Source organism: Aquarana catesbeiana, linkage group LG09 (genome assembly GCF_042186555.1).
Source record: "Aquarana catesbeiana isolate 2022-GZ linkage group LG09, ASM4218655v1, whole genome shotgun sequence".
In the NCBI taxonomy this organism is placed as follows: domain Eukaryota; kingdom Metazoa; phylum Chordata; class Amphibia; order Anura; family Ranidae; genus Aquarana; species Aquarana catesbeiana.
The window spans coordinates 225,033,846-225,058,189 of NC_133332.1; the positions used below are offsets into that span (position 1 = coordinate 225,033,846).

Genomic DNA, 24,344 nt, shown 5'->3' on the forward strand with positions numbered 1-24,344 from the left:
AAAGAAAAAGGAAAGGGAAAAAAAGGAAAGGTAAAATAGAAATAGAGAGGACTGGACTAGGGGAGGGGAGGAAAGAGAAGAGGGGGGAGAGGTGGGGGAGGGTGAATGGAAGAGAAAAAGATGGCAGGGATGGAGACCCAGACATGCGGCGTGCCCTGATGTCACCCCTTCAATTGCAGGAGGAGGTGCCCTAGAATTCCAAATAGAATTCCACCTCGGGCCAGAAAGAGCAGAGGGGCAAGAGTGCCCCTAAAAGAATAATTATCTGCTCTAAGACCATGAGGTCAAATACCAACAATAAGGGGGGAGGGGTTGGGGGGGAGGGAAGGGAGGAAGGATGGGTGAGGGAGGGAAAAGGATTGTTAGTCTCGGGTAGGTCTGCTGCGGCACCTTTGGTCTCTGATATAATGTGTTCCCCATGTCTCCCTGCTTGGGGTGCCCCTCCCCCCCGGCCTGCCCCGGGGTGAGTGGGGGGGGGGGGGGGGGGCGGAGGAACTGGAGAGAAATTGAGAAACATGAGTTGTATAAAATATTTGACATATAATGTCTGAGGACTAAATTCCCCATAGAAAAGGCATATGGTATTACGAGAACTGGAAAGAAGTAATATTTTTACAAGAGACACACATTGCACAGGATACAAATGTCAAGCTATATTTGAGGAATATTCCAATATGGTATTATGGAGATTCTCCAATCAGGAGGGCAAAAGGAGTAGCAATAGGCTTTGGGAAAAACGTTTGTTTTACAGTAGAAAAGAGAAAAGTCGACCCAGAGGGCCGCTTCCTTTTCCTGAGAGGGACCTTACAGGGTATGAAATATACGGTTGCAAATGTATATTGCCCCAACAAGAACTCCAAAAAACATTTGGTAGGAATATTAAATGATTTGATGGAATTCAAACAAGGCAAGCTAATACTGGCTGGAGATTTTAATTTCTCCATGGATCATAAATTAGATAGTTCGTCAGTTGCATTGGACATAGAATATAAACAACTAAGAAGGATTAAAAAAAAATACATAAAGTACTAGTTGACATCTGGAGAATTCAACATCCAAGTACAAAAGACTATACATTCCACTGGACGTGCACAGTACGTATTCTAGGCTGGACTATACTCGGTTGAGCATAGAGGCCTGGAGGTTGTAATGGAAACAACAATAGGAATAACAACAGTGTTGGATCATGCCCCTGATGAAACTACAAGTGGAGACCTTTGGGAAAAGCCCATGGAGACTAAATGAAGATCTAATAGATGATAGGGAAACAGAAAACACCATAATAGAAGAGATCGACCAATATTTCCTGAAGAATGAGACGCCAGAATTAACAAAAGCAACTATATGGGAAGCACATAAGACTGTCATAAGGGGAAAACTGATTTCTATTGGGGCAAGAAAAAAGAAGGAGAGAGAAAATACCATGGACAAAATTGTAAAAGAAATTTATGACTTGGAACAAAGACCTAAAAAGCAAGCAGAAGTGGAAAACCACAAGACCCTAATTATAAAAAGAAACCAATTAAAAAATTGGCAAAAATCTTAAGAAAAAAGAAGTCCTTAAATTATATTAAAAAGAAAACAAATGAAAGAGGAGAAATGCTAAATAAGACAACAGATATTGCATCGGCTTTCCAATCGTATTACAGTGCAACTCTATGCAATAAGAATCCAAGAGACAAAAGAAGAAAAAGAAACAAGAAAAACACAAGATTACTTAACCGATTCCCGACCGGCGCACGCCGATGTACGTCGGCAGAATGGCACGGCTGGGCAAATGGGCGTACCTGTATGTCCATTTGAATTGCCCGCCGTGCCATTGCGTGCGCGCGCCGGCCGGGAGCTCCGTGAGTCGGGTCGCGGGTCCCGCGGACTCGATCGACACGGGGATACCCACGATCGCCTCACGGAGAGGACGAACAGGGAGATGCCTTTGTAAACAGCATCTCCCCGTTCTGCCTAGTGACAAGTGTCACTCGATCTCTGCTCCCTGTCATCGGAGCAGAGATCAGTGACGTCACACATACAGCCCATCCCCCTACAGTTAGTAATCACTCCCTAGGACACACTTAACCCCTCCCCGCCCCCTAGTGGTTAACCCCTTCACTGCCAGTGCCATTTACACAGTAATCAGTGCATTTTTAATTGCGCTGATTGCTGTATAAATGACAATAGTCCCAAAAATGTGTCAAAAATGTCCGTCATGTCCGCCATAACGTCGCAGTCACAATAAAAATCGCTGATCGCCGCCATTACTAGTAAAAAAAAAATAATTAATAAAAATGCCATAAAACTATCCCCTATTTAGTAAACGCTATAACGTTTGCGCAAACCAATTATTAAACGCTTATTGCGATTTTTTTTTTTTTTTACCAAAAATATGTAGGAGAATACGATCGGCCTAAACTGAGGAAAAAAAATGTTTTTTTATATATTTTTGGGGGATATTTATTATAGCAAAATGTAAAAAATAATGCGTTTTTTTCAAAATTGTCGCTCTTATTTTGTTTATAGCGCAAAAAATAAAAATCGCAGAGGTGATCAAATACCACCAAAAGAAAGCTCTATTTGTGGGAAAAAAAGGACGTCAATTTTGTTTGGGAGCCACGTCACACGACCGCGCAATTGTCAGTTAAAACGACGCAGTGCCGAATCGCAAAAAACGCTCTGGTCAGGAAGGGGGTAAAATCTTCCGGGGCTGAAGTGGTTAACGAAGGCCAAATTACGAAAACGGAACACTTGACAGAGTTGGAAAAACCAATCACGCAAGATGAAATAAAATTGGCACTGAAAGAAACCCCTACAGGCAAAAGCCCAGGACCAGATGGGTTTACGATCAAATATTACAAAATTTGTCAAAATTAACTGATCCCAAAGCTGTGCGACTATCTGAATAAGTTAGGGGAAGACAAAGAAACAAGGCGAGAGTCACTATTAGCTCACATTACAATAATACCCAAAGAGGGAAAAGATAATACCATCTGCTCTAACTACAGGTCCAAAGCCTTACTGAACGCCGTCGATTAGCGATTGGGAATAGTTTCAATTAAAACACTTGGTAAACACATTACCTCAACCAATTAGAGATGGAAAGAACTTAAATCCATTGGGAAAGCTCTGTGGTGTACAAATTTCATTGAAACATGGTATATCTAGAGTGAACGGAATACTGACAGAATTGGAAGGACAAGAGGTACCCATCTATATAGAGAAATGGGAAAAAGAAATAGGTACGAAACTAGAGGACCAACAAGTTGAGAGAATGATAGGAACAGTTTATAATTATGCAGCAGATAAACACAATAGAAATGAACTATGAGCTATTGGTTAGATGGTATCTGACACCGGATAAAATTCACAAATCCCCACAGTGTTGGAGGGAACGTAAACATCGGGCCACAATGACACAGATCTGGTGGTAATGCCCAGAAATTAAGAAATATTGTCAGGAAATCCTGGAATATATAGAAGAGATAACTGGAGAAAAGATAATCAACAGCCTGCAGACGTGTCTATTTCATGAATCAAAACTTTCAAACAATACGGAAAAACATTAACTCCAATATTGTTGAATGCTGCAAAAGGACTGATTCCAAAGAAGTGGTTAAGCATAGAAAAACCAGATGTAAGGGAATGGTTTGAGCAAATAGAATACTACAGCAGAATGTAATACCGTTGCATCAGAGAAAAACGGCAATCAGGAAGATACAACAGTATCTGGGGAAGATGGAAATTTTTTAAAACTTCGTAGAAATACTTAGGAAAGATGACAGAGGGTGGCAGGGCCTGAGTAAGCCCGGAAATAAGAAAGAGAACCGAGGGCAGACCAAACGGGAAAGGGGAGGGGAGACGGGGATGGGAGGGAGGGAGAGAAGTAGGTGGGAGGACAGACGAATATGGATAGGGAAAGAACAGAATTTTCATAAGACAGATATAAAAAGTAATGTCAGCGATTAAGATTTTAATATTAAACTTTGAAAAATTTTGATAATAGAAGAAACAGAAAAAATGGGAAAAATGGGAAAATAAACTTAAAGTTGAATAAGTCTCTCGACAGTGTTTGCTGAAGTAATATAGGAAAAAAAAAAGCAGACAAATATGGATTTTTTTAAAAAAGTAAGGGTGCTCTTGTAAAATAGTTTAAGACTGAATGGTTAGAGTTCAGTCATTACAGCTACAAAAGTTTTCTTCTACAGAATACAGTGTATATTTGCCTGTGGCTAATTGGGAGTGGCAGCTCATCTTTTGCCTACGTCAACTCCCATAATCTCGGCATTCACACCAAACCGACCAGACAAAATTCAGTGTGATTTGTTATTCATTCCAGGACCTTGTCAGCAAATTCCTAATATGTTTACATATTCAGAGAATCCTTTCCTCTGGATGATTTCAGGATAGAGTGTTTGCCCCGTGGCATGCTTGCCCACAGAGACATGGGTACAGGACAGAGCCAGGCTGTATGTCTCCTTAAAGTGGAACTTCACTCCCCCAATCAGCATTTTTAATCCTTATGCTGCTAGCATTAGTAAATAGATGGAAAAGTATATCATATTTACATTTTAAACTTTTTTTTTGTTTACATTTCTGCAGTTACCTCCTGATTTCCAGGCCTAGGCAAATGATGTCATACATCCCAGGAGTCTTCAGGGTGGGAGGAGGGGCTTTCTCAGCTAAGCACACCCTCCTGCCTGCGTGCCTGAGCTAATGGGAGATGGATCCCAGGAGGTAAATGCTCCATGAATCATCTGCCCTTACTCAAGATGGCCAAGGCCAGAAATGCTAGGCAAGTATTTTGTGGTTTCTCAGTAAAATGAAGCATGGGGACTTGAATGGGTGGGTGAGTATGCTTTTAAGGGTCTGTAAAGTTACAGTAGACTTTTCAGTTTAGACTGGCAGGTTGAATCACCCATAGGATTCTCTTCTCTCCTATAAAATGTTTTCTACATTTTGGATAGAGCAAGCTGGGGTTATAACCCCTGTCAGATATTTTTCACCATCTGTGTCCCATTGCTGAGATTTCCCCTCACTTCCTGTCCCATAGACAAACAGGAAGTGAGAGGAAATCCCGGAAAATTAAGAAAATTCCTGGGGGACCCCCAGGTCATTAGAACTAGTATCTCCAATGGAATTTTCCCCCTCTATTATTTTCTGGGGACAACCCAAAATTTGTGATTTTCTTTTACTTTCATTTTCAATACTAATGGTAAACAGGACAAATAGAGAGGGTGAATCTCCTTAACAGGGGCACAGACAGCAATAAAAAATAACAGGTGTTCTAATCCCTCCCCACTCTGTCCAATACTAAAAAAAAAGTTGTGCCATTAGTTATACTTTAATTTTAGCAGAAGGGCCTTGTTCACTTTTAGGGGTTCTTATTTAGTTTACAGAGAATGCAGTATTAGCAGTGTCTCTAGAAAGGCATGAGACAACACACAATATATACATATATACAACATTCCAGCGTGGCTGTACAGCGAGTCCACTTAGCACAGATCAGACTGGGGTTCTCGGTCACCCCTACCCCTAATGGACACAGGGTGATTTACATATAGGAGGGGCTGGGGGAGCTGATCACAGGGTTTCCAGACCTCTCCAAGGTAAGCTGGGTTCCACAAGCCCCCCACCTAAAGTGACTCCCATCACAGGCATGGAGTGGATACCATGGAAGGACCATGCCAATGGAGTCTTTAAAGTAGAACTATAGGCAAAACTTTTTTTTTGGGGGGGGGGGGAGGCAGGGTTTTAACCCCTGTCAGTTTTTTTTTTTTTGCCATCTGTGTCCAATTGGGGATGTTTACCTTCACTTCCTGTCCCATAGCCACAACAAGACGTGAGAGGAAAGCCCTGAAAATTAAACAAAACTTTTGTGCCCCCCAGGTCACCAGAACTACTGTCCTCATTAGATTTTCCCTCTATTACATTTCTGGGAACAACCCAAAATAAAATTTGGGATTTTTTTCCCTTTCACTTTCGAAAATAACAGTAAATAGGACAAATAGAGAGCATGAATCTCCCTAAGGAGGACACGAACATTAATAAAAACCTGACAGGGGTTCTAATCCGTCTCCAGTCTTTCCAAAACTAAAAAATGCCTTTAGTTATACTCTAAAAGGGTTTATTCCAAACTATGGCAAAATATGTTTTTCTTCAACTTTATTTAATATTTTAAATGATGTGTGGGGGGAAAAAAAAAAAAAAAAAAAAAAATATATATATATATATATATATATATATATATATATATATATATATATATATATACTATATTACCAAAAGTATCGGGACACCTGCTAGCTTCAACTCTTCTGGGAAGGCTGTCCACAAGGTTTAGGAGTGTGTCTATGGGAATGTTTGACCATTCTTCTAGAAACACATTTCTGAGGTTAGGCACTGATGTGGCCGAGAAGGCCTGGCTCACAGTCTCCGCTCTAATTCATCCCAAAGGTGTCAAACATTCCCATAGACACACTTCTAAACCTTGTGGACAGCCTTCCTAGAAGAGTTGAAGCTGAAATAGCTGCAAAGGGTGGGCCAACTCAATATTGATCCCTACGGACTAAGACTGGGATGCCATTAAAGTTCATGTGCGTGCAAAGGCAGGCGTCCCAATACTTTTGGCAATATAGTGTGTGTGTATGTGTGTGTGTGTGTATATATATATATATATATGTCCCGGAGACAACTTGGTGGAGGTGGTCCTCCGAGTTAAATTCTGGGCGAGGGTATTTATGTGACAGACGCCATATTGTGGGGTTCGTTTTACAGCCACCAGCTGGCCCTCCTGGCCGACAGGTATGCATTAGAGAGCAATCTCGTGGTCCTCTGTTCCGGAGGCCCACGTCGCTGCGGCGCATGGGTGGGCCCAGAGGCTTGTCTGGGGCCTACCACAGCAGCCGTGGAATGGTCCTGAGCTGTCTATCCAAAGGGAGGAAGCTGGACAACCGAGGAGATCCCAGGGGAGGACCTGTCATGGAAGGATCACGCAGTGTGCTGGTCTATAGAGGGACCTGGTGACTCGGTTGGAGGACGTATCCTAAAAGTAACTATACAGCATAGTGTTGCCGGGTTGGCTTAAAGGTTCAAGCACTGTGATTGACGTTCATTGCAGAAAAAGACCAATACATCCTGTGGCAGAGGATCGTACCGGTTTATCCCAAACAAGTCTGTGGCAGAGACTTTTGTTCGTGCTACGTACTGGCTGCTAGGCAAGTGAGAGAGGCCTATCCAGGCGAGCAAAGAGTGTGTCCCACGAGGGGAGCGCATTCTATTATAATATCCAAATTCTACCAGGACATTTGTCAAGAACCTTATGAGAAGATATTTGAGTTTCTTCTGCAGTTTCCCTTCTGCCTCTTTCCTGCTATTTCCTTAGTAAATTGTTCAATAAAGCATTGAAAACGTACTCAAGTGTTGGTGCGTGTATCGTCCAGAGGTAAACTCAATGGAACCCCTAGACCCAGTGCAGGTAAAACAGAGGGAAGGAGAGTGAAGGTAACAAGCCCGCTTAAACCAGCAGCTCCACCGAGAGTTGGTGCTACATTTGTTTTACAAATCTGTGTTTTCTAAGGAAAGAGCATAGTTGTCTCATTACAGGCATTCTTTCTTTGAATAAAACCTCTGCTGAAGTCCTGCAGAGGAAGAGAGGGGGAGGAATCCATTACTTGGGTGTCTAAATTCCAGCTTGGAATGAGGAATCTCACCAGCATGCCATGGGGTTGATTTACTAAGGGCAAATAGGCTGTGCACTTTTCAAAGTACAATTGCACTCTGCAAGTGCAGTTGCTCCGGAGCTTAGTAAATGAGGTAAAGCTTCACTTTTCAAAGAATACCCAATCACATGCAAGGAAAATAAAAAAACAGCATTTTTGCTTGCACGTGATTGGATGATGGAGGTCAGCAGAGCTTCTGCTCATTTACTAATCTCTGGAGCAGCTGCACTTGCAGAGTGCAACTGCACTTTGCAAAATGCACAACTTTTGTGCCTTTAATAAATCCCCCATGAGTCTCCAAAAAATAGGTCCAAAACTTTATTCACTGTTACAGCAAACAGCAACATTTTGGAGCCTCACAGGACCCATTCATCAGGCATGTGACCTAAATTCCAGCTCAAGCTATTAAACTCTGTAAACATGCTTTTTTAATAAGAGGAGAAAATGAAAAATAAATGTGATATAGCAGTGTAAAGCCCCATCTGCATTTATTCCTTTAACCACCAGCATGCTAGGGCAGAAGTCTATTTAAGACGTGTATCTGCATGACTGCACACTAGACCTCTACAGTCACAACATGAGAGCCCATCATTACAAGATAAGGCAAACAAACAACACAGGGAGCATAACTACACTATTAATTACGTATTCTAGTGAGAAAGTGTACAATGCCTTTAAAATAAAATTCAACTCTACAAAACCTATTGAATCTGATCAGAACCTGCTGTACTTCATTTTCGCCACAAGATGTCGCCAGATAGGCTGCACACAGTGGGGAGATGGGAGTGGTTATGACAATGAAGGGGGCGGTGCTGAGGCCAGTTCCGGATGACATGTGTCTTTATGACATGAGGACAGAGGACATTGATCTGCAGAGTGTATAGAGAGGAGATCGGGGACAGGTGAGTGATCAGACTGAACGATTAATTATCATCTGTACTGCAATAGCTGTGTGCATATATTTATACTGAGCCTCCTGAGTAGTACTGGGATCTTCTCTGCTGGACGGTGTGCATGAGGTCACAGATGTATACAGTGGATGGGATATATGAGGTCAGAGATCTGTGCAGTATACAGTGGAGGATGGGATATATGAGGTCAGAGATCTGTGCAGTATACAGTGGATGGGATATATGAGGTCAGAGATCTGTGCAGTATACAGTGGATGGGATATATGAGGTCAGAGATCTGTGCAGTATACAGTGGATGGGATATATGAGGTCAGAGATCTGTGCAGTATACAGTGGAGGATGGGATATATGAGGTCAGAGATCTGTGCAGTATACAGTGGATGGGATATATGAGGTCAGAGATCTGTGCAGTATACAGTGGATGGGATATATGAGGTCAGAGATCTGTGCAGTATACAGTGGAGGATGGGATATATGAGGTCAGAGATCTGTGCAGTATACAGCGGATGGGGTATATGAGGTCAGAGATCTGTGCAGTATACAGTGGATGGGGTATATGAGGTCAGAGATCTGTGCAGTATACAGTGGATGGGGTATATGAGGTCAGAGATCTGTGCAGTATACAGTGGATGGGGTATATGAGGTCAGAGATCTGAGCAGTATACAGCGGATGGGGTATATGAGGTCAGAGATCTGTGCAGTATACAGTGGATGGGGTATATGAGGTCAGAGATCTGAGCAGTATACAGTGGATGGGGTATATGAGGTCAGAGATCTGAGCAGTATACAGCGGATGGGGTATATTGGGTCAGAGATCTGTGCAGTATACAGCGGATGGGGTACATGAGGTCAGACATCTGTGCAGTATATAGCGGATGGGGTACATGAGGTCAGAGATCTGTGCAGTATACAGTGGATGGGGTACATGAGGTCAGAGATCTGTGCAGTATACAGTGGATGGGGTATATGAGGTCAGAGATCTGTGCAGTATACAGTGGATGGGGTATATGAGGTCAGAGATCTGTGCAGTATACAGTGGATGGGATATATGAGGTCAGAGATCTGTGCAGTATACAGTGGATGGGGTACATGAGGTCAGAGATCTGAGCGGTATACAGTGGATGGGGTATATGAGGTCAGAGATCTGAGCGGTATACAGTGGATGGGGTATATGAGGTCAGAGATCTGTGCGGTATACTGTAGACAGGGTATATAAGGTCAGAGATCTGTATAGTGGAATGAGGTATATGAGTTTTGAGATCTGTACAGTATACAGTGGATGGGGTACGTGAGGTCACAGATCCATGAAATATATGTACTATATAGCAGTGGAAGGTGTACCCGAGTGGTTTGTTGAACTAAAAGTTTCAGCATGCCTTGCTAAATTGAAAATCACTGTGAAAAATTGCATGCCCACTCTCACGCAGCATATGTTGTGACACTCTCCAGCTGGTTCGTTATTTGGGAAGATTGCCACTGCCCATCGAGTGAATGGCTGCTCCTTGCTGGTGTGGTTTGGCCCTAGACAGGAGGACAATGCAGATCCTCATCTGCCATGACTGGGCTGTCTGACCTCTCAGGGGTAATGATGATCCCTGGGGTTGCCACTATGGAGTGGAGAGAAGTATTGCAAGAATGACGGCAGATCCCGGGCACTCAGGACCGACATGTATGACCCGGCTTGAGATATCTTCTGGTCTGTGGCCAGCCTGGGTCTGGTGGGCTGAGCTGCATACACCATACAATGTGATAATCAAAACAAAAAAAGGAAGGCGCTGTCCTAATAACCCAATTCTAAATGCATAAATTACAATTCTACCATAAAGGGGGAAAAAAACGAAACGTTCATGAACATGGGTAGCTTGCAGATGAATCAGTTCACAAGTCCATCTGAAATGACCAATCACTGTGCTCTTCAAAAGAATATTGATAGCTTTTGCCTAATCTTCAACATATAGTGCTCCAGCAGGTGTGTGAAATAAATATGCGCTCACCACAACCAAGTCCATGGATGCCCTCCCGGCAAACTAAGCCTGCACTGTAGCCATCTTTCGGCTATAGCACAGGCAGGAAGTGGTTAAACATTGTCCATGCATTTTTAATGCTGAATAAAAATGCACTGGACTGCATCTGGTATGAATGTGGCTTTAGTGATCATGTAGCACAATCTTCCCCTCAGAGTGTTGTGTTTGGTTTGGAGGATGAGCCCCATTCACACCAAATACAGTAGGAAGTGTTCCTGAATGCATTCCCACCACATAGACAGTGCAAAGTCAATGTTGACTAATGAGCATAGTTCACAGCATTACATTGGAGTGCGGAAAAGTATAGCAAGCTGCATTATTTTCGTAACTGAAATGTGCAAAAATGTGTGTAAACTTAACTCTGGCACCAGAAAACAAGTTTGGCTCTTGCTGTCCTTCCCTACACCTAAAATGCTTAGAACAAATGAACCGCAATTGTATTTCGAACGCACGTGTAGAAACGCCTGAAAAACGTGCAGTGACTGGGCCCTAAGCGGGGTTAATTTCATCGACTAAAACATTTTCATTGACTAAATTAAAACTATTTTAGTCTACTAAAATACTTCTAAAACAATTGCGATGACTAAAATCCGACTAAAACTAAAATGGCATTTTAGTCAAAAGACTATGACTAAAACTAAATTGAAATTTGACGTCAAAATTAACACTGATCTGTAGTGGTTGTTCAAACCTAAATATCACAAGACCCCTTTCACGCTGAGGTAGTTTTCAGGCGTTTTAGCACTAGAATAGTGCCTGCCTCCCATTCTCTGCAATGGGTGCTTTCACGCTGGGGTGGTGCGCTTGCGGGACATTCGGAAAACTCCTGCAAGCAGCGTCTTTGGGGTGGTTTGGGAGGCCTGTATACAGCGCTTCCAAAACGCCCCTGCTCATTGCAATGAATAGGCAGCGCTTCCGAATCGCCTGAGAAGCAATTCAGAAGCGCTGCCACATGGGAGTTTTTATCCCCTTTGCTGGGGTTAAAAGCGGCCGAACAGTGCCGCTTAAATAGCGCTAAAGTGCCGCTAAAACGAGCGGCGCTTTAGTGCTAACGCGGCTGTGGCACATTTAAGAGAAATGCTTAAATAATGCATTACAATTGTTGACTAAAATGTACTGGAGATTTAGTCGACTGAATACGACTAAAACAATTGCAGAAGACTAAAATGGGACTAAAACTAAAATGCCATTTTGGTCAGACTAAAGCCTTGTACACACGGTATGATTGTTGGCAGGGGATTGTCTGTCTGCTGACAGACTATTGTCCTAAAATCTGACCGTTAGTACGCTCCTTTTGACAATTGTTGTCCAACTTTCAGCCAACAAATGTTAGATGGCGGGCAAGTAAATTTTCGGCGGACAACTTTCTGTTGTCTGATTTTCGGATGGTCAGTACACAAGTCCGTCACACAAGTCGAAAGTACAAACACGCATGCTCGGAATCAATGCTCACCAAACCCGAAATTAGCAGAAGGGGCCCAAAGGGTGGCGCTCAAGAGCTGAAATTCCTCGTAGTACATCACTTCATTCGTGTTTGTTGCACGACAATTTTGTACCTTTTTAGTATGCAAGACAAGATCTTGGCACATTCCCTTTTGACAAAAATCAGATGCTCGGTTGGCCAACAATCGTACCCTGTGAACGAGGCTTTAGACTAAAACGAAATCAAAATTTGCTGCCAAAATGAACAATGGCCCTAAGTCTAGGGAAATTGGGATTTGAGTTCTGGGTGGATGCTGATGTAGTATGCAGGTTTGTTGTATCCCGTCAGGACCTTGGTGGCCAGTTCTCCCAGGCTGGGGGTTCAGCTCTACTCCTTCTAGCCAGTCATACAAGGCCTGTGAGGGGTCTCCCATCTACACACAATAGAAAGAAAAGATGGATCATGGGTGGAGGATCCAGTGTTCACCAAAGTATAACTAAAGGCATTTTTTAAAAAGCTTTTGGATAGTGAAGAGGGATTAGAATTTCTGTCAGGTTTTTATTGCTGTCTTTGTCCCTGTTATGAAGATTCACCCTGTTTGTCCTGTTTACCGTTATCACTGGGAGTAAAAGAAAATGCCCAATTTTGGTCTGTCGCCAGAAAAGGAAGAGAGAGGAAATCTTCCAGTGGGGACACTAGTAACGACCAGGGATCCCCTCACTTTGGAGTGTTCATATTCATTTTTGTTTTGGCTATGGGACAGGAAGTGAAGGCAAGTCTTCCAAAAAAGTTCAAATCCTTGTTCCTGGGAGATTTCTCTCCATTTTTTTTTTTTGTCAGGTAACACCCTCTGAAAATTAACATGTGTCACTGGAACAGGACGTGAAGGGAATTCTCTTCAATAGGAACCCAAACAATGGAAACCTTTAATAGGAATTTTAGTTCCTGTATTCACACCTCAGAAGAGTGTAAGCAGAGCAAATTTCTGGGGATTGTGAGGTGTTTTTTTTTTTCCCAAGTCATTTAACAGACACTATACAAGTGTTTTCGCACATGTATCAAGCATCGGGAGTTTGTTTCCTGGGCTGGGAGAGGGGAGGACAGCGGTTCTATAGGCATAAAGGAAATGTGTGTTTACAGGCGCTCCCATTGAAGTCTATAGGACCAAAAACGCCTGAGTACACTTAAAAAAAAAAAAAAAAAAAAAAAAAAAAAAGCTCCCTTTTTAAGATACTGATGCAAGAGACCAACAATGTTTTATAAAATCTTCAGTGCGTACCCCATGTGAGCCGAGTCTCAAAGTTTTAAGCAAGGTCATATCTGTTTGCAGACAGAGGTCTCGGGCGTTTATCACACAAACAATTGTAATTGAACTACTTGGTTTCAATTCTATTCAATATGGCTCCGTTCACACACCACATGCACATTTTTGCATACTTCAGCACGTTCTGTTTAGGGAAGCCCATTCATTTCAATGGTTTGCTCTATGTGCAAGAAATGCACAAAGAAGTGCCTGACCCCCTTTTAAAACCATGCCGCACTAAAACACATGGTAATTCATTACTGTCCTTTTGGCGCACTTATTAGCAAGGTGCATGGGGATGCCATAAAGAATTAATGGCAATGCCATGTGTTTGGAAAAGAGCTGCACATTGTGGGAAAGTGTACAGGTGTTAACAAAGCCTTATGGTTTGTCTATCCCAGGATGGGAGGAGTATATCAAGCATCCGCTATGGCCTTAAAGCAAAGTTCCAGCCTTTTTTTTTTTTTTTTTTTAATTACCCCGTGATTGTTACCGCTTGCTCGTTCCTTTACAATTGGCAATTGTTAACAGTGTCCCCTTTTTGTTACTTGTGCAGCATTGGTTACTCACTGTGTTCTCCTTTAGAACAGTGCGGCCATCTGGACTGTGGGCATGTGAAGCCCGCTGGGTCTCTCCTCCTGGGATTTCTCCCGATCTTGTGCAGTGTGATGGAAGTGTGCCCTCCTGGCAACAAAGCACTGCACTACCACTATACATTCCCTATTCAAAAATGGCGCCCATCTCCGCCTAGCATTGCATCATTTCCTGTTTTCAAATAACGGGATGCTAGCAGCGGGGGATTCCAAATGACTCCTGGAGCCAGGACCCAGGATCCGATACAGCCATAGGAAATGACGTACCTCGCTTTGATGAGGTAGGGCGGAAGTCGACAAAAAAAAACGAAGGAGAAGGTGCTAAACAAAGAGAAAAAAAAATATATATATATCCAAAAAAAAAAAAAGGAGGGCGGGGGGTTGGGGCAGTCGTTTGAACAAGACTAAGTTGTCTTTTTGCCTGGAACTCTGCTTTAAGAAGGAGTAAACCAATCGATTTAATAGTTTCCAAAAACAGTTACATTCCCGTCATGCCAGAAATGCTAACTGTCACATTGGTTGAGCTTGCAACCAAACTGTCAAACTATCCAATGGCTGGTGTCATAACTGATCACATGTGCAGTTGAAGATTAAACAGAGGCCAAGATGGCAGCTTCCTCAGCTGAAAACGATAGGGTTTACTTCCACATTAAACTGGAATTCATTTATAAAGAGCAATGCATGGCAATTAAAGCTCCTTATACACTAATACCAGCAGTAAGAACCTGACAGCAGTGCAGAGACCTCCACACTCCCAATCCAAATTGGAGAAAAAATGGCAGTTGGGCTTTAAAGAGTTTCTGTCTGGTTCCAGACATTTTCAAACTTGGGTTATGTAAGGCCCCTTTCACACTTGTGCGACGTGTCCAGGACTTGGGACTGCATGACAAGTCGTACCCCATGAATTTTCAATGAGTACCATTCATATCTGTGCGACTTCAAGTCGACTTTTGATGCAAGTTGAGGTCCATAGACCTCAAGTTTACACAGGCATTCCCTGGAATCGCTGCAAAATCACGCAACTTTCAAGTTGCCGCAGTGTGAAAAGGGCCTTACCAGTCGAAGTCCATGGACTGTACAAGACTTGCGGGTTCTTAGCAGATATGGGACACCCCCCCCCCCCCCCCCCCCCCCCCCCGTGTCACTTTTCATGGTGCTGACTTTCTAATTTGCAGACATATGAGGATGGTTAGGCATAAGATCCTGTTCTTAAAGGGATGTCTGGTAATATTTATTGCTGTTTCACTTCTCTTTTCTGTTGCTGCCAAACCAAAAGCTGCTTTCAGTATGATTCGGGTGTATCCCCCAGTGTGAAAAAACGATACGATTAGTGGCTTTGTTCTGAATATTATACACTACTGCTAATTTGTTATCTGAGAAATGTGTATTAATTGGCTTCTAGATGAGACTGACTGCTTCCTGAATTCTTCATCAGTTTGTTCATTTCTGTTCACATAGAGTTAGAGGAGCTTCACCTCCCTTTTTTTTTCTTTTTAATAAATAAATCGGGTACTTACCAGTGCCTTGGGTCCAGTGCTGTCTTCCTGCAACCGGATCTTGTGGCTTGTGGGTTCCTGGTGCCGCCATCTTGGATACGGGAGCCACGTTTGGCTTCATGAGGAAGCCGCAGGAAAAACAAGATGCTGCCATTGCTGACCTTTTGAAAATGCTAGCTACCTGGCTGTTTAGTTTTGAGACCCCCCAACCTGGCATAAGCAGGCAGCAAAAGCAGTGTAGAATCACAACACCTGATCTGCATACTTATTCCAAGTAAGTGACTTAGAAAGTCCTGGAGCCATTAGGTCAATATGACAGCCAGGGAACTAATATTATCAGGAGTAGAGATTGGCAGTGAAACTCTATACTTCCTCACTGGAGGTTTTCTATAAGATGCTGGTTAGCCACAGAAATTGTGACCACTGCCTGGTCTGAGAAAATTATAGTAGAACTAAAGGCAAAACTTATTATTATTTTTTTTTTTTTTTAGTTTTGGATAGAGTGGAGAGAGATTAGAACCCCTATCAGGTTTTTATTGCTGTCTGTGTTCCCCATTAGGGTGATTCACCCTCTCAATTTGAACTGATGACCATTATCACTGAATTTTGGGTTGTCACTCTAATGCCCCGTACATGTGGTCGGATTTTCCGACGGAAAATGTTTGATGGGAGCCTTTTGTCGGAAATTCCGACCGTGTGTAGGCTCCATCGGACAGCTTCCATCGGAATTTCCATCGCACAAAATTTGAGATCTGGTTCTCAAATTTTCCGACAACAAAATCCATTTGCGTAAATTCCGATCGCGTGTACACAATTCCGACGCACAAAGTTCCACGCATGCTCAAGCAGAAGAGCAGCACTGGCTATTGAACTTCATTTTTCTCGGCTCGTCATACGTGTTGTACGTCACTGCGTTCTTGACGTTCGGAATTTCCGACCAACTTTGTGTGACAGTGTGTATGCAGGACAAGTTTGAGCCAACATCCGTCGGAAAAAAAACATGGATTTTGTTGTCGGAACGTCCGATTGTGTGTACGAGGCACAGTAATAAAGGGGAAATCTTCCCATGGGGAAACTAGTTCTGATGACACTGGTGACAACCATGGCTTCCTTCATTTCAGAGGGGTTCCTCTCACTTCCTGTTTTGGACTATGGGACTGGAAGTGACGAGAAATCTCTCCAACAGGACACTAATGGTAAAAAAAAAAACTGACAGGAGTCAAAATCCTTTCTCACTGTACCCAACATGATAAAGTTCTAGTTCTACCTTAATCCAGAGCAGGTAACAGGAATCTTGTCTATGCCTCTATAGTAGGTCTCCACCCTCCCCACACTATTTTTATTCACCCCCCCCCTTACCTTACCATACCTTGTTGCAGGTTCTGAATATTTCAGATACTCTGTCACCCAGTGCATACAGCATTGTCCTGAACAATCCTCTCAGAATTCTGATCCCACTTGGTCCTGCGCCACCATCCTCTCTTGTGATGTCATCAGGAGGCCCACCAACTCTCTTGGGTTTAGCCACTGGGTCTTACGATGACACACTGCTAGACTTGGCCTTCATGATGCTGTTTGTTCACTAAAGTTCTCCAACAAACCTCTGAGGGCTTCACAGAACAGCTGTATTAATACTGAGATTAAATTACACACAGGTGGACTCTATTTACTAATTAGGTGACTTTCAAAGGCAATTGGTTTTACTAAAATTATATGATTATTCCCGCGCTATCTTGTGTAAACTAAACAGAACTCCGATAGGAGAAGCTGCCTGCACCGAATCGGGTACAACCCAAACCCTGTGGATAAATAATAGTAAACAAAGATGGTGCCGCGCTAATCCTGGATAAATTAGCTAAAGTAATTTAAGTGGTGTAAAGGGGTACTCACATAAACAGCATAAAAACGATCATATCTCCAACGAGCAGCGAGCTCGTATATCTCTCACAGCATGTAAAGCCTGTCCCGTCCCTACGCGTGACGTCACACCACACGTGACTTCATCAGGGGATGCGTACGCATAAAGATATCGCTCTACACCTATAGGAGGACCCCCCTAAAGACTTAAGGTCATATGCGTTTTGCCCTATTACCCTAAGGTAAGGGACCACTTCTTACCTGTGTGTATAAACACGAAGATGTGCACTGTGTGATTTTCCATGAGCACTGCACTGCGACTGTTGCATGTTAGGACGTTGCTGCCACATTTTCAAAAAAGGACTTTTTGTTTTTGCTGAAACACTTTGTACTGTTACAACTGCTGCATGTCAGGACGTTACAGTCACACTATATCAAATAGATTCCATGCTATAGCACTTGTTAATTTCTGGATATTCTACTATTTCCTATAAAAATGTCATTGCACTGTTGCACAATGTCACTTTAAGTGTTGCACGTTTACTATGTACTAAAAGTCACTTTAGATTGCATTATGCACTTTTTTTAATCGACACTCTTCATATTTTTGATATTTTGTTTATGGGCATGATGAGATCTAATTATTGATGGATTATTATTTATTGATTAGTGACACTTTTTACACTATTGATATTTTGTTTATGGACATGTTGAGAGATATTTACTGACCATTGTAACCACAGATGATTATCATTTCCCCACTCAGAGCTGTTGCCATATGAGTGGAGATTGATACACGTTTAGTGTTATCACTGCTATAGTGTCACTATACCTGTGATTACACACGGTTTATGTATGCCACACCACTTTAAGTTACTTTAGCTAATTTATCCAGGATTAGCGCGGCACCATCTTTGTTTACAATTGGTTTTACTAAATTTTAGTTAGGGGTATCAGAGTAAAGGGGGCTGAATACAAATGCACGCCACACTTTTCACATATTTATTTGTAAGAAATTTGGAAAACCATAATGTCATTTTTTTTTCCACTTCACAATTATGTGCCAATTTGTGTTGGTCTATTACATAAAATCCCAATAAAATGCATTTACATTTTTGGTTGTAACATGACAAAATGTGGAAAATTTCAAGGGGTATGAATACTTTTTCAAGGCACTGTATAATTTTGATGAGGATTATTTATAAATATTTAGGAAATACTGTTTTAGAACCAATAATAAAGGGCAGCAGCCATTTGTTATACCTAATAAGTCTGTGTGTCTATTTAACCACTTTCCGACCAGCCGCTGCATTACACTGCGACAGGTTGGCTCGGTTGCACGAATCGCCGTACCGGTATGGCGGTCCCTTTTTAATGGCAATAGCAGGCCATTAGGAGGCGATGCGCGTGGCCAGCAGCTGCGATGTCCGCCGTGTCATTTATACAATAATCGGTGCATTTGTATAGCACCGATCGCTGTACAAATGTCACTGGTCCCAAAAAAGTGTCAAAAGTGTCTGATCTGAGATCACTCAAAAAATAATAATAAAAATAATGATAATAAAAATGCCATAAATATATCCCCTATTTTGTAGACACTATAACTTTTGCGCAAACCAATCAATATATGCTTATTGTGTTATTTTTGTTTAAAAAAAAAAAAAAAGTTTTGCCTTTAGTTCTACTTTAACAACTTCAGCCCCGGAAGGATTTACCCCCTTAATGACCAGGCCATTTTTTACGATACGGCACTGCGTCGCTTTAACTGACAATTGCGCGGTCGTGCGACTCTGTACCCAAACAAAACTGGATCCTTTTTTTCCCCCCACAAATAGAGCTTTATTTGGTGGTATTTGATCACCTCTGCGGTTTTTATTTTTGGAGCTATAAACAAAAAAAGACTGACAATTTTGAAAAAAGACAAAAGAATATTTTTTACTTTTTGCAATAAGTATCCCAAAAAAATAAAAAACAAATTTCTTCATCAGTTTAGGCCAATATGTATTCTACATATTTAATGTACAATACATATTGGCCTAAACTGATGAAGAAATTTGTTTTTTATTTTTTTGGGATACTTATTGCAAAAATTAAAAAATATTGTTTTGTCTTTTTTCAAAATTGTCGGTCTTTTTTTGTTTATAGCTCCAAAAATAAAAACCGCAGAGGTGATCAAATACCACCAAATAAAGCTCTATTTGTGGGAAAAAAAGGATCCCAGTTTTGTTTGGGTACAGAGTCGCACGACCGCGCAATTGTCAGTTAAAGCGACGCAGTGCCGTATCGTAAAAAATGGCCTGGTCATTAAGGGGGTAAATCCTTCCGAGGCTGAAGTTGTTAAAATAGAACTAAAGGCAAAACTTTTTTTTTTTTTTTGTGTGATCTGTGTGCCTTTTAGAGAGATTTCCCTTCACTTCCTGTCCCATTGCCAAAACAGGAATTGAGATGAAATCCCTCCAAAGTGAGGTGATCCATGGGTGTCGCCAAAAATAGTGTTCCCTATTGGAAGATTTTCCTTCAATTTACTATTCTTGGGACAATGCAAAATTTGTGATTTTTTTTTTTTTTTTTTTTTTTTTTTTTTTCTTTTACTTTCACTTTTGGTGACATTAAACAGAGACCAATGGGGTGAATCTCCTGAATGGACACAGACAACAATAATGACCTAATGGGTTTTTTTTTATCTCTATTCTATCCAGAACAAAAAAGTTTTGCCTTGAGTTATGTATTGTACTTTAATGTTATGTTTACTTTCTGTCCTCTGGCTACAAACCCATTAATGAACATTGTGTGCTTTCATATGCTCCTCACACATGACAAAGAGAAATTTCTAGACGGTCGTATTAATTTCTTGGTTTGTGCCGTCATACCATATGAGGTCTGTAAACCTACAAGTGCCGCATGAAAACTTTAAAAAAAAATGTATCCAGAGAAAGAGCACTACAACTAATCCCCCAGTCACTCATTGAATGACAAATCCTTTAAGCAGATTTTGGGAAGGTCCCCTTTCTCCTATTCCTAGTCTGGAGAATGAAAGAAATGTCACATGACTACCCATTCCATGCTTCCTTTTTTTTTTTTTTTTTTTTTGATGTACTGTGGAATAGAAGCCAGCCCTAGTCAGATTTTTACTGCTGTCTGTGCCCCGCCGGAGAGGCTCACTCTTCTGTTCTTCTGTCTTGGTGATCATTGTCACAAGGACGTAATGGAAAATCCAAAGTTTTACAGTTTTCACAGAAACAGGAAGTGAGGGTAAATCTCTGATAGCTGTCTTATAGTAAATGTTCTCCCACTTCCTGCTGTATCTGTAGCACAGGAAGTAAAGGGAAAGCTGCTCAATGGGACACAGAATCACCATTACTCTGTCTCATTGATTTGATTTCCCTTCACTTCCTGTCCCATAGCCAAAATGAAAAGTGAGAGGAAATCCCTGGTAGTCACTAGGGTGCCAATTGAAAAATGTCCCCTCTATTCCTGTTCTGGTTACCACTCAAAATTTGGGGATTTTGTTCCAGTGTCAGTGATGGCGGTAAACAGGCGAATCTTACCTAACGGGGACACAGACAGTCATAAAAACCTGACAGGTATTCTAATCCTTCTCCACTCTATCCAAAACTGAAAAGGTTTTTCCTTTAGATCTTCTTTTATATGTTCAATACTTTTGTACTAAGCGGTACAGTGGTGTAGTGAGTAGCACTTTCGCCTAGCAGTAAAAAGGGTCGCTGGTTCGAATCCCGACCATGACACTACCTGCCTGGAGTTTGCATGTTCTCCCTGTGCCTGCGTGGGTTTCCTCCGGGTTTCCTCCCACACTTCAAAGACACGCTGGTAGGTTAATTGGCTTCTGTCCAAAAAAAAAAAAATTAATAAAAAATGGGCCCTAGTATATGAATGTGAGTTGGGGATCTTGGATTGTGGGCTCCTTGAGGGTAGGGACCGATGTGAGAGTGCGATGTATGTGGAGCACTGTGTAAAATTGACGACGCTATTTTGGGTACCTTAAATAAAAATAATAATAATAATAGATGGGCATCTTAATGAGACACAATATATAGGGATAGGGACAATTGTAGACACGCACCCACACTCACTCAAGTTGAACTGGATGGACTGTTGACTTTATTCAACTTTACTAACTATGTATCCAATGAACCAGGTGTGAACCATTTGTACATTAGGTACATTTTTATTTTTATTATAGATTTATGAGCGGTAACCTAATTCATAATAGTTCATGGTATCTCGAGATGTAATACATTTTAAACAAACCTTGAGTCATGTATGCACTACTTGGGCTCCATGCCCACTGGACATCAAAATAACTTTATAAAAACGCCAGTAGCTTTGCAGTGAGTCTTTCAATGTTTTTTAAAGTTTTTGCGATAGCGTTTATTAGTGTGTGTTTTTTTTTTTTTTTTTTTTATGGATCAAAAACATTATATGCTGGTGTGCCACGTTTTTATGAACGTTTATGAGTGTCTGGCGTTTTTTTGTGGTCAGAAAAACGACTCCTGAACACGATTTTAGAGAATTCAAAAAACAGCCTATAAACTCCACTGCTAATAAACGTCCAAAAACGTCCATGTGTGCATGGACACATAGGATAACATAGAGGGGAGTTTATGGGCTGTTAAAAAAAAAAAAAACGCCCAAACTCCCAAAAACGGCCATTTATGAGCTTCAGTGTGCATGGAGCCTTATTGTTTCTAGTTGAGTTTGGGATCCTCCTATCCTCTCCCTGTATGGGAGGGAGGTATGTCCATATGGACTGAATGTCCAGGAGAGGGAAGGTATCTCTGCTAACATCTTAAAAGGACAGTGCAGCACTGGACCAATTGCGAAGTGAATAAATAAGTGATTAAATATGTTGTAAATTATATATAAAGTATATAACTGGGAAATTAACCTGCAGTGATAAAAAAAAACCATACAATACAAGTTGTGCAAAAAAATAACGTGAAAAGCGTAAATGTTTATAGCAAAGTTCATAGATGTGATATAAGTGTACAATCAAGTCCAAAGATTAATCAATGCAGGGTTCAGAGTTGAATAATCCACCGCCAGTGCAGCCCGCCACCAGATGATAAGTAATGGAGGCTTACCAGAGAGCCTGCGACCGCCCTTACTCAGGGGGGTCAAAACAGGCTTAGTAGTGGAAGATAAACTCCTGGGGATGTCCCACGATAAACTCCACAGAATGTCTTGCCGGTCTCCTTCTCGGGCAGCTGATCAGCATTGGCAGGGGCGCCAGTACGGAAGGAATACTCCCAGGGACGCTTCCAATACTTCTTCACAAAGAGATCAGGCGAAGGTAAACCACAAATCCCCAAAAAAGAAAGGGGGACTCCAATAGTGCAGATAAACTAAAACTGTTTTATTTATTAAGTAAAATAGATTAAAAAAAAACTGATAAAAAAGGGAACAGCATCAGCAGAGGTAACAAATAGACTCCTTTGCCGTTTAAAATAGAATCGCGCATGCGCGATGCGTGCTAGCGTTGTGACCCTACGGCCGTTTCGTCACAACTGACGTCATCAGGGGTACGCAACCGCGCATGCGCCTTATAAGCACAAGCGATGCGCTGTGAAGTGCGATCGTTGGCTGACCTAAAACCGGGCTAGTGCTTGATTGGTTGCACAAAATTACTGCGCACAGCCCACATAAAACCAGACATGAGACACCCATAAATTTAGTATGGAGAATTCTCTTCTGACAACGCAATGTGCAAGGAATGAATGTAATACAAAACAATGCCATCTAGTGGCAAAAATTGAGAAATGCCCAAAAATATACAGATCAATACAAAAACAATAGAGATTGGGGCTAAAAATCCCTCATATAATAGAATACAGAAAGGGGTAACAAGTAAAGTGAATTTACCACAACAGCTGTTAGATTACCTCAACAGCTATAGTACATCCCAACCAAAAGGTATTGTAAGGATAAAAAAATATAAAAAATTGTATTTTTTCAAATATATATACAATTTTTTATATATATTTTTTTTTTTATCCTTACAATACCTTTTTGGTTGGGATGTACTATAGCTGTTGAGGTAATCTAACAGCTGTTGTGGTAAATTCACTTTACTTACTTGTAACCCCTTTCTGTATTCTATTATATGAGGGATTTTTAGCCCCAATCTCTATAGTTTTTGTATTAATCTGTATATTTTTGGACATTTCTCAATTTTTGCCACTAGATGCCACTGTTTTGTATTACATTCATTCCTTGCACATTGCTTGTGTTATTTTCCCTATGTCAGAAGAGAATTCTCCATACTAAATTTATGGGTGTCTCATGTCTGGTTTTATGTGGGCTGTGCGCAGTAATTTTGTGCAACTAATCAAGCACTAGCCCGGTTTTAGGTCAGCCAACGATTGCACTTCACAGCACATCGCTTGGGCTTATAAGGCGCGTGCGCGGTTGCGTACCCCTGATGACGTCAGTTGTGACGAAACGGCCGTAGGGTCACAACGCTAGCACGCATCGCACATACGCGATTCTATTTTAAACGGCAAAGGAGTTTATTTGTTACCTCTGCTGATGATGTTCCCTTTTTTTTATCAGTTTTTTTTTTTAATCTATTTTACTTAATAAATGAAACAGTTTTAGTTTATCTGCACTATTGGAGTCCCCCTTTCTTTTTTTGGGATTTGTGGTTTACCTTGACCTGATCTCTTTGTGAAGAAGTATTGGAAGCGTCCCTGGGAGTATTCCTTCCATACTGGCGCCCCTGCCACTGCTGATCAGCTGCCCGAGAAGAAGCCGGCAAGACATTCTGTGGAGTTTATCGTGGGACATCCCCAGGAGTTTATCTTCCACTACTAAGCCTTCTTTGACCCCCCCTGAGTAAGGGCGGTCGCAGGCTCTCTGGTAAGCCTCCATTACTTATCATCTGGCGGTGGATTATTCAACTCTGAACCCTGCATTGATTAATCTTTGGACTTGATTTTCCACTTATATCACATCTATGAACTTTGCTATAAACATTTATGCTTTTCACGTAATTTTTTTGCACAACTTGT

General features: G+C 41.6%; 1 protein-coding gene across 1 annotated transcript in view; it reads left to right on the forward strand.

Annotated features, from left to right (window-relative positions):
• Window positions 1-8,460: 8,460 nt before the first annotated feature.
• The window catches only part of ALAD (aminolevulinate dehydratase), a 47,161-nt gene continuing 31,277 nt past the window's right edge, over window positions 8,461-24,344 (forward strand). The window contains exon 1 of the mRNA XM_073599834.1: window positions 8,461-8,611. The gene's annotated coding sequence lies outside the window, so the exon portion shown is untranslated. The remainder of the gene's footprint in view (window positions 8,612-24,344) is intronic.